This window comes from Grammomys surdaster, unplaced genomic scaffold (genome assembly GCF_004785775.1).
Source record: "Grammomys surdaster isolate TR1022 unplaced genomic scaffold, NIH_TR_1.0 195, whole genome shotgun sequence".
Classification (NCBI taxonomy): Eukaryota; Metazoa; Chordata; class Mammalia; order Rodentia; family Muridae; genus Grammomys; species Grammomys surdaster.
Window position 1 is genome coordinate 1,571,048 of NW_021604640.1, and position 13,276 is coordinate 1,584,323.

At 35.4% G+C, this 13,276-nt stretch overlaps 1 pseudogene; it reads right to left on the reverse strand.

Annotated features, from left to right (window-relative positions):
• Positions 1-8,285: 8,285 nt before the first annotated feature.
• On the reverse strand, positions 8,286-8,498 carry LOC114623248 (annotated as a pseudogene).
• Positions 8,499-13,276: the final 4,778 nt, after the last annotated feature.

A 13,276-nucleotide genomic window follows, 5' to 3' on the forward strand; every position in this document is an offset into this window, starting at 1 on the left:
GGGCCATAGAAATTGTACTGCAGTTAAAAATATATCCTGTTCTTTAAGAAGGCCTACATTTAATTCACACCACTCACATCAGGGGTACACCATTACTTAATAATATCTATTTACATTCATACTGTAATGAAATGGCCCATATGTATATACATGGGCATATGTTCTGCATAGTTAATTAAATATAGTGTATGCTGCAAAAGGCTATTTGCAGTTAGCTAAATGTGCCTTAACGTGTTTATTTTTTCTTTTTTTATTGGATATTTTATTAATTTACATTTTAAATGTCATCCTCTTTCCCCATTTCCCCTTCTTAGAACTTCCCTACCCCATCCAGTCTACTCCTTTTTGCTTTTATACCATTTTGATTACATGCATGTATTAAGGTCAGTTCTAGGTTGAGGGTCTAGCAATACAATAGATGCAAATAGTCAAGGAACAAACAAGACAATAAACACAAATAGTTACAGAACAAGCAAGGCATTAAACACAATTGTGTGAACACTCCCATGATCACTGTTTTTAAGGGCTTATCAGGATGACCAAAATATCTGAGCCTACTTCCCTGTCCTAGCCCAAAGTCATTTTCATGTCTGAAGCCTACTTCCTTGTTCTAGCCTAAAATTTAGATTCCTGTCTGAAATTACTTCTTTGTTCTAGCCTAATGTCAGATTTCTGTGTGAATCCCATTTCCTTGTCCTTGGCCAATGTAAGATTCCTGCTAAGCAGCCCCCCAAACTCTCCACGTCTCCCTCTTTTTTATTTCATTAACAAGACTGAGCCTGTCTTAGCTTATTCTGACAAGAATGCCTTCATTACCCATTATGGAATATGTATTATAAAAGACAATACACTTATGTCTTAGGTTGGTAAGGCTCTGTGCAGAATTTTACCCATCTTTGGCAGCCTATTAATTTAATAACTCTCTCTGGGTGTCCATTTTCAGGTTTCACATGTTTATTTTTTTATATGAAACATTTACATCAGACTCTTAGATATTATTATGTTGATTTTATTACAAACTACCTTATTTAAATAAACATTTTTTTGATTTAAAACAGCGCAATAACATCTTTAAAATGTTCACTTATTATCTGGGGAATAAAGTACAATCTAGTGCAATTGGCTAGATTAAAAGATCTCTCTTCAATTTTAAAACTTGAAAATTAAAATATTTATATGGTGTAATAGTAAATTCCCTTCATAATACAATGTATTCAAACAGCTGATTACTATTCCATATAATATCAATTAAACATATCAGAATGAATCTGGGAAATTCTAATAAAGGATGTCTATGAAGAAAGACAGGCAAATAGGTAGGTAGATTGGCAGATAGGCAGATAGGCAGATAGATAGATAGATAGATAGATAGATAGATAGATTGATATAGATGTTACATAAAGTACCTTTAAGTAAACATAAAGGATTCACTAATGATTCTTCATTAGCTCTGTGTCATATATTTTGGGCAGTTCTGGAAGAAATTTGTGCTCTTAGATTCAATTCACATACCATATTTGTGCAATGTTTCCATCCTTGAGTGATAGGGGGTGTTTTTGGATATTTTATTTATTTGCATTTCAGATGTCATCCTCTTTCCTCATTCCCCCTCCCCCATGAAGCCGCTATCCCATCCCTCCTTCTCCTTTTTGCTTTTACACCGTTTTAATTACATGGAAGTATTAAGGTCAGTTCTAGGTTGAGGAACTAGCAATACAATAGATGTAAATAATCAAGCAACAAGCAAGACAATAAACACAAATAATCAAAGAACAAGCAAGGCTATAAACAAATTCCCTTCATTATTTCTAATGACTTATCAGGATGACCAAAATATCTGAGCCTACTTTCCTGTCCTAGCCCAAAATTATTTTTATGCCTGAAGTCTACTTCTTTGTTCTAGCCTAAGATTTAGATTCCTGTCTGAAATTGCTTCTTTGTTCTAGCCTAAGGTTTAGATTAGTGTCTGAAATTACTTCTTTGTTCTAGCCTAAGCTTTTGATTCCTGCCTGAAATTACTTCTTTGTTCTAGCCTAATGTCAGATTCCTGCCTGAAGTTCATGTCTTTGTCCTTGGCCAATGTCAGATTCCTGCAAAACAGCTCATTTCCTTGTTCTTGGCTAATGTCAGATTCCTGTAAAACATCCCCCAAAGTTCTCCACATCTCCCCCTTTATTTATTTCTTAAACAAGACTATTATTGTCATTACCTTGTTCAGCAAGGATTCCTTAGAAACTGTGGTTATAATCTCTGAAGCATACAGTGATTTATATAATAATTTATGAGATATAGTCAGCTGTCTTAGGGTTTTACTGCTGTGAACAGACAGCATAAACAATGCAACATTATAAGGGCAATATTTAATTTGGACTGCCTTAAAGTTTCAGAGTTTCAGTTCATTATTATCAAGGCAGAAGCATGGCATCATGCAAGTAGGCATGACACCGGCAGAGCTGAGAGTTATACATCTTCATCTGAAGGCTGCTAGTAGAAGACTAACTTCCAGGCAGCTAGGATGAGGGTCCTAAATCCCATACTCACAGTGAACCACCTACTCCAATGAGGCTAAACCTACTCCAACAAGACCACACTGTCTAATAATGCTACTCCCTGGGCCAAGCATATGCAAACCATCATAGTCAACATTCAACAAATTATATATACTAGACACATACAATTTCAGAATTTTCCCCATAATTCTACTGTCAAGCAACCATGGAACAATTTAAAGCTAAAGCATTGCTATGGATTATTTCCTTATATAAATTTGTAAGCCTTGCCTTCTCCTTTTCTTTTATGCAAAATCTATTTATTCTATAGACAGCCAGTAGTATGTTTTGTATTACTACAGTGAAGCCTTATTATTATTTGAGTATTTGATAACTGAAAACACAGACTGCATATTTTTGCTTGTGTTTCATTTATTTGAGGAAATTGTTCTGTGACTCCTGACATTTCACACATATCAATTCATATTAAATATTCATTCCTTTTATTGTTTAGCCTAATTCTATGATATAAAATATGAATGATATATTGGGATTGTTCATATTGTTATAAAGATAAGCTATAGAAACATTTATGTATTAAGAACAAGGTAACTGAGTCATGTGTGTTGGCATATGACTATAAAGCTAACATTGGAACATCAGGTATGAAAATAAGGATTTCAAACCATTTTAGGGGTACAGTATGCATTTGAAATGAGCGTATATCATGTGAGATCTTGTCTCAAAACAAGTACACTAACAGACAAGTGAAAAAAGTATTATGACTACTTTGATATTTGACCTTTTCACCCTAATAATAAAGCATGATCTCTGTGGCATTATTATAAAACTTTTGGATTTTTAGAAACTTCTTTTCTGATAAACAGAATCACCTGCTATTCTCACTTCAAGAATATGGTATAAAAGGAACAACCAGGAGAAAGTATAGTCAGAAAGAAGAAAACTCTACAGAGCTGGAATTGTTAGTATTTAATAAGACCCTTGGGAAAAAAATCATTAAATGTATATTATACAAATTTTGTTGAGTAGTAGTATGAATACACCAAACCCATAAGTTTTGGAAAGTATTGTTTTCAGTGAAACAAAAGATCTAAAACATTAGCAGACATATGTGTTGTATAAAACAGAGCTGGTATAACCACAAGTCTAGATTTCTTTCTGTTCTGCATCAGCCAAGTTATTCTTTCCACCATTACTTTCTAGTAGGGAAGTAAAAATGACTTAAAGTAAGTAGAGAATGAGGTTAAAATATGGAGAAAAGAAAGTGAATGGCAAAAGGATAATGACAGGACCTTAGACGTGGTGATTCAAAGAGAGTATAAGAACACTTCAGGATTCCATGTTTAACACAGTGAGATTTTGCAGTATTATGGCATTAAATAACAAAACTTGTGGATAAAATGGCTTATATTTTCAAGAAACCAAGAAATGGGTAATCTTGGAGCAGAGATTTGATTTTCCTTCAGTGAACTCCTACTAAGCATTAAGATATGTTGAAATATGAACTCGGTACAGGCAGACAGAAGGATATGAGGTGACTAAGTGCCACCAAACAGTGTTACCAGACAATACCTTAACAACCAATACCTTACCAAGTTTTGTCAATGCCAAGTAAACTGATTTTTGATGACTCTTGAAGAGAAGACCTAGGTTGGCTGAAGTATTTTGTTCCTTGTAATTTTGCTATGATTTCTCATGGACATATACTTTTATAAAAGCTTTGGAGTTGATGGAAGTTTGGCTATTTGTGTTTATTGTCTAGCTTGTTCCTTGACTATTTGCATCTATTGTATTGCTAGTTCCTCAACCTAGAACTGACCTTACTACTTGCATGTAATTAAAATAGTACAAAAGCAAAATGGAGGAAGGGGATAGGGTGGGGGGTTTCTAGGGAAGGGAAATGGGGAAAGGGGATATCAGAGATGTAAATAAATAACGTATACAATAAAAAAGGAAGTTAATTGTTGTTTAGTTACTAGTCTATGACAGGAAAATACTTATACCTTTGTGATTTTTTAATTAAAACTTAGGTAGTTTAACCAGATTGGTTAACTTTGAAATAGGAGAAAAGGACACTTACACATTTTATTGCAAAGAGTAATGATGAAAATGAATGAAATCATTTTGTGCAGATTTTAACACAGAATTAGCTTTGAATATATAATAATTTTTATAAGAAAATTAATTTATCTTTAAGAATTGAATGATATGTAAAATCAAGCATATATCATTGTACAAGATAAGAATCCTCAAAATGATATTTAAGCCCCTCAAAACAGCAGATCATAAAAGGAGATTTCAAAATGGAATATAGATTTTTTCCATACATTCAGATTACAGTTTCACCTCCTTGTGAGCTTCCCAGTTTCTCCCCACCTCCCTTCCTACCCAAATCTACATCTTGTCTGTCACTCAGAAAGCAGACATCAAAGGAGTAATAATAAAAGAAATAAAAACAAGAACAAGCAAATAGGAATAAGAAAACAAAAAATGAGTCAAAGAAAAAGCACAAGAAACCCTATGTGTACACAGAAACACATACATTCTCTCATTCAGGAATCCCTTAAAAATGTACATCTGGAAGCTTTAATATATGTTAAAAGAACCTAAGGTTTACAACAAACAAACAAACAAATACCCTAACAACATTAGAAGACACGAAACATCCAAAGAAGGCATTGAGTGTGTTTTCTCTTGGCCATACATTGCTGGGCATTGGCGAGTGCCTATTAATTGGAGCTATCTTTTGAGTTAGAGATTGGGATCTGTGTCCGATTCTCTATTCAGCTCTAGGAACACAACTGATATAGAATCATGCTGACCCTATGCAGGGTGCCTCAGTTCCTTTAAGTTCATTCTACCTCAGTCTTTGTGAGTTCTTATGTTCATTGGTCCTGCTGTGTTTAGAACAGGTTGTTTCCTTGATGCCTTCCATTTCTCTGGCTCTTATACTCAGTTTCTGTCTTCTCTTCTGCAGGGTTTCCTTAGTTCCAAGGGGAGGTATTTGACGGAGTCAGCCACTTAGGGCTGATTGTTTCAAGGTCTCTCATTTTGCATATTGTCTAGCTGTGGGTCACAGTATTTGTTTGTATCTGCTGCAGGAGGAAGCTACTCTGATGATGGCTGAGCAGGACACTGATCTATGAACATAGCAGAATGTCAGGAGTCCTTTTATTTTAATTTAACATTTTCTTTGACTGAGGAATCAATTACTTCATTTCTTCTTTCTGGTCTTCAATGACTGAGATTCTATTCTCTCTTCTATTACTTGTATTCTGTTGGTAAGGCTTGCCTCCGAAGTTCCTGTTCAAGTTCCTAAATTTTTATTTTTATTTTGCCTGAGTTTGGGTTTTGGTTATTAATTTTACTTCTAGTTGCAAGATTTGATCTGTTTTCTTCATTTCAATCCACAATTTGTGTTTCCACAGATTCTTTTAGTGGATTTATTTATTTCATCTCTAAAGACTTCTACCATATTCCTAAAGGCTGGTTTGAGTTTTTATCTCATGCTTCAGCTAGATTGTATTTCTTATGGCCTCCTGTGGTAGAGTTGCTGAGCTATAGTAGAGACATATTGTTCTGGTTGTTATTGTGTTTTCATGCTGAGGTTTATACATTTGAGTTTGAGATGATTGTAATTCTAGGTGCTGATATCTGGTATTGTCTTTGTTGGGTGGGTAGTTTTTTATTGTCTGTTTTTGTTTTTCCCTGGATTTTTATTGCCTCTAGTTCTTAGGAGTGTGGTTGGTCTGGGTTGCCTTATGGGGTATGCTTCTGTGATCCTGTTAGATATGGCCTCTAGAGGAATTACGAACTAACACCTAGAAATGGAGATGTGCTAGAAGTGGGGGTAGCAGGTACAGTCCACAGAGGAGGGAAGCTGGCTGTACCATTAGGATCTTTTTAGACTCTTGGTTATGGGGGCAGAGAGGAAGCAGAGGCCATAGCAGGTAGTCTGCCACAGATGTGGGTGTTCATGAAACAGGGAGATGAGATTTGGGGAGAGGAAGGAAACGTAAAATCTGAAGATTACCTGCCTGCTTCCACAGAAACAGACTTAAAAATTTTTTTTCTTTTATAATTTCTTAGATAATCTTATCTCTATTCATAGAAGAGAGCTGGTTATGACAAATATTCAAATACCCTGCAATGTTCTATACAGTAATGACAAAAGTAAAGCAAATGGGTCTATAGGTATTGAGGAACTAAAAGCCATTTTAAATATTGGAGGAATTAAAATTGCATCAAAGTATCATAATTGCAAATAGGGTGGTCATAGTTCATTTATGTTATCTTCTATATCTATTGTTTAAAAGGGCTTTTGCCTCTTAGTGAAAGTGCCTGTGAAGCTGGTGTGTCAATCAGAAATACTACAAATTAGACAGGTACCTCTGCACAGTCACAACCAGGAATGAATGACCCCAAAACAGACAGTATTACAGTATTAAGGCCCAAGGCCCAGGCCGAACAGCCATGTCACTGGAGGATGTTTCTGGCCATAGTTGTAGAGTGGTGCTCTTATTACATATTACATGCACTCGCACACGCGTACACACACATACACACACACACACACACACTCACAGAGAAACACACAAACTCCATTTTTTGCCCTCGTATAGGCTACTTGACTTCCAAGCCCATGCTGCTTCTATCCAGGTGATTTTACATGGATTAGTGCCTTCATACATTTTTTTTTCTCATTTGTTACAGAGACACTGGAGTCCCTTGTGAGACATAATCAAACCACATGGAAGTCCCTACTCCTAGCTGGTCTGATAAACAATTGGCACTGAATAGAATGATATATTGATAAGGCTGAAACTAACACACAACTTGACTGTTAAATTTGAAATGTTCATAATATAAAGGTGTTTTGGATAAAAACATAAACTTCATGAAGTCAACTTTAATTATTAAATTCATTTTTTATTAAGCAGCCAAAAGTCTTAAGAGAAATTTTCAAAGACTTTCATTGCCAAATATTTTTCAGTAATAAACATTACATATTTATGGTATTATATCTAGTCCCCCATTATATAAATAAACACAAACATAAAATCTGTAAAATTATACATGTCTTTTACAATGATTCCTTTCTGACCTGATGCAAGCATTGGAGCATAACACAAGAGGTTCTCATAAAAATAAACAGAATATATTTTGTTTATTTATTAATTATTTTAATACCATTCACCAAATTAGTTATTCCCATTAAAGTTTCACATATATTGAAAAATCCTTAATACTTCCATACTCTGTCTTTGTGCATGTGTTGGGGAGGTTTCTGGTTCCAGTGCTATATAGTAATAACCTGTTTTCAAAATAATGATAATAAAATAAATTTTTTATAAGTTCCAGATTATTTCTATGTTAATCAACTGCACAATAGTCAAACTTTAATCTATTTCTATTTCTTTCCAAATCGCCCATCCTTAGCCCAAGAAACAGAAAATATGAAACAGAAAATATGGAATAAATGATATTCATCTTAGTAAAAATAAAAATGAATAATAATCATCTTTCATAAATACCTTTTATGATAATTATTTAGTGTGCTTGATATGAAAGTTCACTGTAGGCAGGAGTCTGATTTAATGGTATTCTTTTTTTTTTAGATCAAAACATTTATTTACTTATGTTTTTGTTATAGAAACAAAAATAAATCCAAGCAGATAATGAAATAAACATAGTCTTTAAAGTATCCTCTCCTGGTTTCTCTGTCCTAGAATGTGGTAGAGCCCATGTTTAAGGTTCATGAAACATTCCTGGATGCTATGAAGTCTCCATCTTGTAACCATGCTTCTCCAGCTCAGCGTGTAACTGATTGGAGAAGTCATTTTCTACATTGTCATCATCCCAGTTATCCTCCCAGACATGTGCATCTTCATCTTCATCTAAGCCAGCCCAGTCTTCCACGGGAAACTCCTCGCACTCGTCGTCCTCTTCTAGGAGACTCAAGTAGACAGGCTGCTTCTTTTCGGACATCGCGCTGTGCCAAGCCCCACGCTGCTCAGATCGGCTGCAAAGTTGGAAGCCTCAGTACTCGCGAGTCCTAATGGTATTCTTTGTAATAAATCTACTGTCTGACATTGTCACAATTCTAATACCAAAAGTAAAAGTCTCTTTGAAAACAACAAAAATGTTAGAAATAAAATAAAATTACAATCCCAAGAAAAGATTTTTCTCTATAGAAAAAATTCATGATAATTACTAATATTTTTCTAAAATGCAGCTTTCAAATGTCCTTGGAATTAATGCATAAAATACTAAATCAATCTATAAATGCTTCCATCTTTTGCTTGATCCATTTCTTTTCTGTAGACATACATAATTGCTTAGTTTCTGATTTAGGTTTTTAATATAGAGTTTTTTTATATTCATACAGGGTTTTGAATAGTTCTACAAATGGTTGCATGATTTCTATTTATTACATATGATTAAAATGTAATACATTTTATATGGATGAGCTGGAAAAAGAAATAAAAGCTAATTATTTGCTAAGTATATAGTAGTATAATAGTGTCAACAAAGAAAAGATATGGTGTGATCTTTATGTTTTAGAGCACTTCATAATATTGAATTACCAATTAGACTTCCTTATTATTAAGTTCACAGATATTGTGAGACATATGCAATTTTTTTAACATTGATTTTTTTCAAATTGTTTTGTAGTCATTGAGAATCATGAAAATATTCATTACATGCTTAAATTTAGCAATTTTAATATAGTTTACCAACTCATTGCATTGGCTATGAATTTTATATCTCAAAGTAGCAACTCTAAGTCCCAGTTGGTTTATTTTCTTCCCTCATCTGCATAATCTACTAGTACCTGTACCCCTCATTTGCTGTGCATTCCAACCTGTAATAACTTCAAGTTTTTTGTTTGTGGAATCTATGTCCAATTGATTCTTAAGAAACCCATCATTGCTACAGCTAGAGTTGTGAGTGGGGGAGTGATCTAAAACATTCATTCTATTATTTTCTTAAAGGATTTACCACCATTTGTAAGTAAATAGCTTAAGCAGAGCCTTCTATGTCCTGAGTGACAAATGAGAAGGAAGAGAGAGCTTATTGCTCAGGTTTCTTTCTTTCATCAACTCATCCAGGAACAGGTCACTGTTTAGTTTTGTTTTGTCCTTTTTATGCCAGTGCTGTGGATCAAACACAAGTCTATTCAATCTTAGACAAGAGCTCCATCAAGTGAGTTCTGTCTCCAGTCCACAAATAGGTAATTTTAATATTTAAAAAAAAATTGTGTCTTTAAAAATCATTTCTCAAAATTTATTTTTAATTTACTATGTGTGAGTGTGGAGGGGTATGAATGTGGCTGTGTGCATGATACAGCGTGCATGGAGAGAGGTCAGATAACAACTTTCAAGTCTTGGTTGTCTACTTCCATTGTTCATTCCTGGAATCAAACTCAGGTATACAGGTTATGGAGTATTTATCCACTGAGCCATCTGCTTGCTCAATTTCCATAATATCTCATTTTAAATGTATATTCTTAAATCTACATCCAGTTGTCTATAATATGTCTTCTTTTCACCTCAGAGATTATCACAAAATAATGAAAAATACATGCCCATTCATATGACATATATTTATTCTGATTAATGCTGTAATGCTAGGTAGCTATACAAGTGTTAGCTTGATTGGAGGTCATTGGGGGTGAACATTTTCCCTCATAATCAGCTTTTAGAACATTTCTCTGGACATTACAAATTTTAAGAAGGGGAAGCAACATCATAATATCTAAATTTAAAAGAAGAGAAGAGGGTGGCAGTATCAGAGATTTTACATGGCTCACTAAGAAAAAGTTACTTCTAGTCAATAGAAAAGAACTTAGATTGTACTTCAGGCTCCGGGTAGATACATAACATTTAAAAACTGCCCCATATATTACATACTTTTGTCCTCTTCCTTAAAAGTTAATCCTACTGACCTTGAAAATTTCCAGGCCAGGGAACTACCCTTCAAAAAATCTGATTGACACTAAAGAAATGTGAGAGGAATAGAAAAGTAATTATCCCCTTAGGGGGGATGATATGCCTCTACACCCAAAGCCCTTTCCTTTGTGTAGTCACTCAGAGATTCTCACTGTTGAGCAGACCTACATTTGAGTTGTAGTTCAAAAAGCAAACTCCGTCCCCATCTTTATTGTCATTTCTCAGACAATGGCCAAAATTCTATATCTGCTTTTTCTGACACTTTGAGAATCCTTGTGCTATTTCTGAAAAATTGGCTTCCTCAAACAGCCACTTGCTTATCCCTATTTCTGATTTCTTGCATTCTTGGACTCTGTCAAGATCCTCTGATGCTTTCTGTAATTCTTCTAAAAAAGTTTTATTACTGTAAGGAAACACCATGACAAAAAACAACTTGAAGAGAAAGGGGCTCATTTCTATTGCAGTTCCATATCATAGTCCATTGCTCAAAGGAAATCAGGGTAGGAACTCAAACAGAGTAGGAATCTGGAGGCAAAAGCTGATTCAGAAGCCATAGAGGAATCCCGCTTATTGACTTGCTTTTCATGTATTACTCAGTTTACTTTCTTCTTCCAGGACAACCAGCTTAGAGACACCACCATAGAGATCTGAAACATCCAATATGAATCATCAATCATTTAAAACTAATTATTATTTTTAACATACATACAAACACATGCATACATTTACACACACACACACACACACACACACACACACTCACATCTCAAACCCAGACTTGCTCTTGTCTAAAGGAAATACAGGTTCAAAGAGTGGAGCAGAGACTGAAGGAAAAGACATCCAGAGACTGGCCCACCTGGGGATCCATCCCATATGCAACCACCAAACCCAGACACTATTGCTGATACCAAGAAGTGCTTGCTGACAGGGGCCTGGTGTTGCTGTCCTCTGAGACTCTCTACCAGAGCCTGACAAAAACAGATGCAGATGCTTGCAGCCAACCATCTGATTGAGCCTGGGGACCACAATGGAAGAGCTAGAAGTACTGAAGGAGCTGAAGGGGAGTACAACCCCATAAGAAGGAGAATATCAACTAATTGGACCACCCAGTGCTCCCAGAGACTAATCTACCAATCAGAAAGTACACACAGAGGGATTCATGACTCCAGCTACAGATGTAACAGAGGATGGCCTCATCTGGCATCAATAGGAGGGGAGGCCCTTCGTCCTGTGAAGGCTTGATGCCCCAGCATAGGGGAAGCTAGAGCAATGAGGCAGGAGTGAGTATGTAGTTGGAGGAGCACCCTCATAGTGGCAAAGTGGAAGGGGGATTGGATGGGGGATTTGTGTGGGGGGAGCCTGGAAGGAGGGTATCATTTGACCAAATAAACAAATAACAAATAAAATGATTAATTAAAAAGAATACTCTTGACTAAAAAAAGAAAGAATGAAGAAAAGGATACAAGAAAACACAGGCAAACAGGTAGAAGCCATTAAAGAGGAAAAGATAAATTACTTACAAATTACAGAAAAATGCAATTAAGCAGGTGATAGAATTGAACAAAACATTCTAAGAACTAAAATGTAAATAGAACCAATGAAGAAAACACAAAAGGAGACAACTCAGGAGATGGACAACTTACAAAAGTGATCAGGAGCTATAGATACAACCATCACCAACAGAATACAAGAGGGGGAAGAGAGAATCTTAGGAATAGAAGATACCACAGAAAATATTGACACATCATTAAAAGAAATACAAAGTGTAAAAATCTCCTAACCTAAAATATACAAGAAATTCAGGACACAATGAAAAGATCAAACCAAAGAATAATAGGAATAGAAGAAGATGAAGAATCCCAGGTCAGTGGGATAGAACATATCTTCAACAAAATCATAGAAGAAAACTTATCTAACCTAAAGAAAGAGATGGCCATAAACATATAAGAAGCCTAAATAATACCAAATATATTGGGCCAGAAAAGAAAATCCTGCCTTCATATATTAATCAAAACACAGAATGCATGGAACAAAGAAAGAATATTAAAAGCTGTAAGGGGAAAAGACCAAGTAAGATATGAAAGCAGACCTATCATAATTATACCAGACTTCTCAAAAGAAACTGTAAAAGCCAGAAGACCCTGGACAGATGTCATTCAGAACCTAAAAGAACACAAATGACAGTCCAGGTTGCTATACCCAGCAAACTCTTAATCACCATAGATGGATAAACAGATATTCCATGACAAAACAAAATTTAACAAGGACAGCATGAATTTTGCATGCAAGTGGATAGAACTAGAAAATATCATCCTGAGTGAGGTAACTCAGAACCAAAAGGACATACATGGCATTTACTCACTGATAAATGAATATTGGTCAAAATGTACAGAATACCTAGGATACAACCCACAGACCATAAGTAGTGTAACAAACAGAAATGCCCAAGTGAGGATGCTTTAATCCCACTTAGAAGAGTGGAGGAAATAATCATGGTAGGCAGAGGTAGTGAGGGATCTAGGTGGGTGGGTGGGGGGAGGTGAACAGGGTAACAGGATCAGGTATGTGTGGAATAGAAGAGAAGCCCAGAGAGCCAGGAAAAGGAAGAGAAATAAGCATCCTTGTGTGGTGGTTGGTTGGACCCTCTAGAAAGTACCAAAGACCCTGGATGTTAGAAATTCTCACAGTTCCATGGGGAAGACCTTAGCCAAAATGCTAAGCACTGGGGAGAGGGTAGTCAAAGAGTCCACCTCTGGTGGATAGACAGGGCCTCAAGTGGAAGGACTGGGTTACTAAACCACAGTCAAAATTTCT